Below are 6877 nucleotides of genomic sequence, written 5' to 3' on the forward strand. Positions count from 1 at the left end.
TTTCCTACAAGATCCGTCGATTCCTTCGAGGAAAATTATACTATCTTTAAATTAAAACTAAAATTAGCTATGTTTAAGCCCATCGTCAAAGTGTTAACAAACGAGCTGTGAGAGCAGAGTCGAAAGTGACAGAAATCGAAAGTGGCCGTAGTAGAGAGCGTTCGAGCGGCGAAAGTGAACGTGATCCTGACCCAGGACACTCTAGTTTCCTCGGTGCGATAGAGAGAGATCTGTTCGGTAAGCGTGTGCTAGGTTAATAGAAATCTCGGTTGGGTCGGGTCAGGACGACTGTTGCGGTCAGCGAAAGTGAAAACGAAACGAAACGAAACTCTCAAGTTGGTCGTGGGCTGCAGATGTAGGTTAGTGAAATTGAGGCTGGTAAAAGTAGGCTAGTAGAGTCGTGTCCCATATCTCTCTGTCTCAGCACTTTCGTTCTCGATTCGTGTACAGTTCGTATCTTGGTATAGCACGAGACGCGTTTACTTTCGTGCGATTTAAACGAACTCCGGACCAATGGCAAGAGACGTTTTATCAACCAAAACTGGGTTTACGAGCTATCAGGTTGTACGCATTAACGCAATAAACAGAATTTTTGTAACAATCGCGTTATTTCGAGAAAGGGTGCAGATTTTGTGGATAAAATTCTTGAAAGTAATGGAGAATATTTTGCAGTGTCTCGAACCCGATATCCAGTAAGATAATAGGTCATTCACCGGTTTTCCTATACTAATTTTCAAAGCTACTAACGATGGAAATTACCCCAGAGGCCCCTCATTGTTGGTTCTCCAGCGTAGCTGATATCGATAAGGCGTATCAGTAGCTTCCTGTGTTTCGAGGTAAGACCCCTGTTACCTGACTACTTTAAAGAGATTAGCGTATGCCTTTTTTTCTCTTAGATTTTTCTATCGCTCTCTTCCTTTAATAAACACCAAGACGTAAATTACAGTAATTAGTAGCGTCTAGGAAATTACAACAGTGGAGAACTTTTGTATCAAATATAAATGTATAGAACAGGAAGTAATTAGAAATTGTTTATTCGAATTTTTCAGCTAAAAAATATCTACTTTAAAAGTTTCTTAAAGCGGTACCTTTCATTCAAAGGGAAATGGTATCTTCCACGAGTAATTTCTCTCGTTTCTCATCGAAGGCGACGAGACGAGGATAAGCAATGGAGGCACGACGTTTATTAATACGTCATCATTAGCGGGGCTTTAAATTAATACTCTTCTGTTGGTCGTTGTTTTCGATTTTACATTTGCAGCAAGCCAGATATCGATAACTGTGAAATTGCAACGGAATTCCCAGTTAAGCAGGAAAAAGTCATGTTGCTACGGTATTATGTGGAAAGATGCTTAAAAAATAGGGAAAAAATACTACGACTGGGAATAAAATCTTCATGGACAGACCCTTTCTTCGTAGCGAAAGTCAACGAACATTCTGTCGGGTCATCGTGCTACGAGAGATATGGTACGACGTTAAGAGTAAAATAAAAGAACTATTTCATTCAGGGCACTCGTCTATTTTAGTGCATAAATCTTCCGTTTAATTATATCATCTTGTGCATTCGAGGAAATTATTTTACCGTTGGTTAAATTGCATACGAAGCTTCGACTAAAACTAACTTTTACATTTTTTAATTTTCTAGTAAAAGGTGATAATTGGACTGTGGATGTTTGTGCATTTACAGAAGAGTTAATTGTACATCAGATGCAGAAGTATACGAGATACTTAAAATATAGTATCAGTTATAATATTTAATGGACGAAATAGTGATTTTCTTAGGTTTTACAGATTCAATTGTGTTTTTAAAAATTATTTGGAGCATATATCTAATCTCTCTCTCTTTCTCTAATATGATGATACACGTTATCTATTTGTGATACGTAAGTATACCGTATTATATTACAGTTCGGTACTTAATGAAGTACCATTAATGAACGGGATCAAAAGATAGAGTAATATTAAAATAAGATAAAATTGTAAAACTGAACTATAGATTCGCTTTTTTCTTTTATGCGATCGTTTCTAAGAATTATACAAGATAAAAGCACGTATTTTCAGTCGTCTGTGATGATGTGTCACAAACAGCTTTTACGCAATTGCTGAAGGAATTAAACCACTTGAATTCATTTCCGGAACACCATTCTTTTACTAGCATCATACGAGTACAGTGTTCTTATAAATTCTTTCTTCATGGTTCCTTTAATCTTCGCGTCTCTACACTCTTCTTTCGTGTAAATTGGGTTAACGAGGCTATTAAGCGGAGGACCTCAAACCTTTTTGATTAGAGGTTAATATGAATCAATATAAACGTTATAAAGTTACAAAGTTCATTTCTATTACCAGCTCTTCAAGTCGCTGTTAAGGATACTTTTGGATGAATAGGCGGTTAATATTGATTATCAGCTTGTGTAGAACATTTCAAAATGGGGATATAATTAATGGGGATTAAATAAATAAATAAAAATAAATAAAATAATAGTGGGAATAAAATCAATATAAACGTTATAAAGTTACAAAGTTCATTTCTATTACCAGTTCTTCAAGTCGCTGTTAAGGATACCTTTGGATGAATAGGCGGTTAATATTGATTATCAGCTTGTGTAGAACATTTCAAAATGGGGATATAATTAATGGGGATTAAATAAATAAATAAAAATAAATAAAATAATAGTGGGAATAAAATCAATATAAACGTTACAAAGTTACAAAGTTCATTTCTATTACTAGTTCTTCAAGTCGCTGTTAAGGATACCTTTGGATGAATAGACGGTCGATATTGATTATCAGCTTGTGTAGAACATTTCAAAATGGGGATATAATTAACGGGGAATTAAATAAATAAATAAAAATAAATAAAATAATAGCGGGAATAAAATAAAACATATTTAGTACATATTTAACAAAAAACCATATGTTCTACCGCTTCGCGGGTTGTTCACAGTACAACGCGCCAACGAGAATCGTAAATTCTCGTTACGATACGATGATCGACGTCACGAATCAGCCGATACCCTATTTCGATTAAGATAATAGGGATGGATGAATAATTATAACACTGACTTAAGAACTTAAATATACTCTTTATTCCATCGACATTTCCTCGAAGAATATAAGGTGAAGAGTGATCAACAAGTTAAGACTTATTCTGTTCGAAGGGATGATAGCACGTAAGTTACGTTCTGTGACGGAAGTATTTATACGGAACTAGCGATGGGTGCTAGTCGCCCCATCAACGATCGCTTGGGAAAAATTCACTTATCCCGTGTTTTGCCGGATCGAACAATAACAATGAATTTCTTAATTCTTAATGAATTTTTCAACCTGAAAGATGTTTTGCAGCAATTAATGGCCTTAACGATAAAGTGAAAATGCTAAATTTTATGACAGTTCCTTAGGATTATCGCGAGTCCCACTAATTATACTTGTACAGCCAGCGATCGTCTTGACCGAGCAATGGATTTTGGTACATGTCAAGTTTATAGGGCGTAAATACGAATAAAACGTATAACGACGTGTTTATAGCGTCTCTGTCGTAATTACACTCGTTATTATTATATTTGAATTTCATCGAAAGTATTGTTCGATATTTTCTCAAATTCGGGATGCTTCTAAAACTCGACATGGTGTGAAAAATATGTAAGGGTTGTTCTACGCATGTAGTCGATCCGACTGTCTCTCGTGGCAGTGCGATTGCCTCGCATTTCTCTTGTATGTCGCACACAGTGCTCGTTCTTTCGCTGGAAACCGATTGTACTGGTTTGTACCGTATGTCCACCTTATCAGCGTAAGCGTAGACGCTTTAACTTCTTCCGGGCAGATTGATAACGTTCTAGCCATCATCGGGTCGAAATTTGCGAAGCTCGGGTCAGATTTTTAGGCGAATTTTGCCAAAAAGAACTCGAGTCCGTTAACTTATCGAGAACAATTTATCTGCTTTTCCTGCCAATCATTCGAACAAAGTGGAAATCATTTGAGAACGTTATCACCTTATTAACAGTTATTTCTGTTTTATCCACTGGGATGCTACTCCGTGTGACCTTGATATCGTCTCAAATATGTGGTTGACACCTTCATACCACTGCAATCATCGCTGCAATACCACCTACCCCAGGCGACTCTCTAAAGAAATCATCGCTATGATAAAGAGTAAAAGCTGACTCATCGTTCTGTTAAGCGATGCAACGCCTACAGCGATTACCTTGTCTTTTTTAAACTTCGCACAGATAGCAAAGCTTTGTCGGTAAAGTGCAGGACTTTTTGCATTAACTCGATAGAAAAGTTAATACCTCGTAATTTTAAATCTTTCTGGAGTCGTGCAAATAATCGTACCTTTAATAATCTCGTACCTTCGAGCACCTCTGACATACCTGACTGTCTTGCCTCATTCTTTCAGTCGGTACACAAGCGTCCTGATGCTCCTCTTCGTCTACTGTAAAAATACGCTTCATTTATTCGAACTACGTATTGAAGTTGGTGATGTCTTCGGTATAATAAGCGATTCGGTCATTAACGATCGATCGGACGACGATGGTCTATTCTCTGTATCTTTTAAGTCCTACCACTTTATCACGTCCAAGATTCCATGGATTATCTTCAATCTTTCTCTCCCCTCTGTCTGCTCTCCTACTATCACACAAATCCAACAACGTTAATTAAGGTCCGATCTCAGTATCAAATATCATGGCTAAACAGTTGGACAACATTCTGCGTTTCATTTTCTATAAAATTCATAAGCCAATCCTGAAAATTGTCTACGATTACAATACGATTCTGAGTTTGCCGCAGCTTGCTACCTCTAAACAACGCAGGCCAGTCATATCCGACTGATCGTTTATTTCTAAAATATTAAATGATCACGTTCAGCAATCTCAGGTATTATTCGATATTCCACGCGAAATCAACGTTGCCGTACAAAATCATTGTTACGCGATCTTTTTTAACTTTGTGTTCATTTCCTGCGTGTATTATATTTACTCGTTTGCTAGCGCATCAACTTTCTCAAAGGGTGTTATCTGTTAAGCAAATAAAAAAATAAAAAAATAAATGCTACAATGAATTTCCACAAGTAAACGAACATTGCGTAGGAATCACTGCGTTCTGCGAGTAATCGATCTTTAATTCGTTTCCTTAAGAAGAAATCGTCATTACTGCAACGTAACATATACTCTGATTGCTCGCTATACATGTATTAATCAAATAACATCTATTTATAAGAACACATAAAGGTTATCAATGATATAAGGAAGAAGTTACGGCGAGAAATAAAAGAAAATTTACATACGTCATCGTACATCGAAACATTACACAAGAAACGATTGTGCGTAGAATCTAAAGTTCAATGTACAGTTCATTCTAAGAAGACAACGGGAGTGTCGCGATTTTTCTCTCATTTTTCTGGCCAGTCCAGTGTTTCGGAAAGGAGAACGTAATACGTCAATTTGCACTAAACAATTTGACGGAGATTACGACGACATTTAAACAGTGGTTATTCGAGCGTTATTACATTAACTCGCATCCTACTTAGGTGGATTTTTCAACTTCGCGGGTCATTAAACTTTTGTTACGATTAATTTACTACGAGTATTCTCTGTTCTCGGAACCAAGCAATTGCGAAATACATAATTTCAAAAGCGGATATTCAATTTTATTTGTTTAATAATTTCAAAAAATATGTACTTAGCGAACTGAAAATCTGACTACCTTTATTTCTTTTAGCTTCAACTTTAATGTAATAAATGACAGCAACGTGTCTATCGTGCACGGTAACGTAACAAGGAAATTGGAAAAAGAACATTCGCAATAAATACTACTGAAATGCAAAAGGATACGAACAAGCGAGTGTACCGTTGTTATCTTCCACATCTTATTATCCTCCACGTCCATTATTCGATTCGCCAGCTATATATGTACGTTTATACGGAATCGCTAATCGACTTGTTTCTTAGATTAACGCGGTGGTCGTCAACAAACTTGCAACAATCAAGCCACTTGCATAGCCGCGCACCAGGATATTATGATGCAAGCTGTATGTCAACTTAATCGGTGTTAATAGAGTCACATTTGCATCGCAGTAATGTATACGCTTCGAACGAACGTTTAAACGTTAGATTTTTAAGGAAATTGAGATTTGTGGTAATTGGAGTATAATAAAAAAATTGGTATACGCTATCGTGTTTCCTATAAGAGACGTTCAAATATTTTTCTCTTTCATTATTTCAGATACTTATCAATTGCAAGAAAAACGCTGACCCAGAATACAGGATTCTGTAAATGTATTTGTTAATTTATTCTTACATTCTAAAATAACACCGGGCGAATTTTCATAATTTTGCTGTTTTAAATTGATTTGTATATCATAAGTGACTTATCTTCGTGACTACGTTAATTAAATATAATGTTTGTAGACGGTGGTTTATTTAAGAATATATAAGGTGAAAGATAAATATGCATGAATATTTTTAATGTTAATTAAATATAATGTTTGTAGACGGTGGTTTATTTAAGAATATATACGGTGAAAGATAAATATGCATAAATATTTTTAATGGCGTTCCTTTGTTTTCTGAATACATAAAAACCTGGACGTGTTTAATATTTGTACGTTGCAAATATCCGTGTTTTATGATTGCAGTGTGTGCGTTAATAGCTGCAGCCACGTGATAATTAATATTCGGATCGTAAAAATGATAATAACAGTGAAAGTATTTTTCTAACGTCTAATTACGTATGTAAAATGTAAAACATATAATCGCTTGAATATATTATCCAAATGATTTTTTTGCCTATAATATTGTATTGTAAATTCTTTCGCAATATAAATATCTTATATCGATTATCATGCTAATAAATATATTACATATATATATATATGACA

At 35.5% G+C, this 6877-nt stretch overlaps 1 long non-coding RNA gene across 1 annotated transcript; it reads left to right on the forward strand.

Moving 5' to 3' along the window:
• The first annotated feature begins 6317 nt into the window (after window positions 1-6317).
• LOC139995627 (uncharacterized) lies at window positions 6318-6791 on the forward strand. The gene is made up of 2 exons (XR_011802020.1): window positions 6318-6410; window positions 6491-6791. It is a non-coding gene; the product is annotated as an uncharacterized lncRNA (long non-coding RNA).
• Window positions 6792-6877: the final 86 nt, after the last annotated feature.

Source organism: Bombus fervidus, chromosome 16 (assembly GCF_041682495.2).
Source record: "Bombus fervidus isolate BK054 chromosome 16, iyBomFerv1, whole genome shotgun sequence".
NCBI classification, from domain to species: domain Eukaryota; kingdom Metazoa; phylum Arthropoda; class Insecta; order Hymenoptera; family Apidae; genus Bombus; species Bombus fervidus.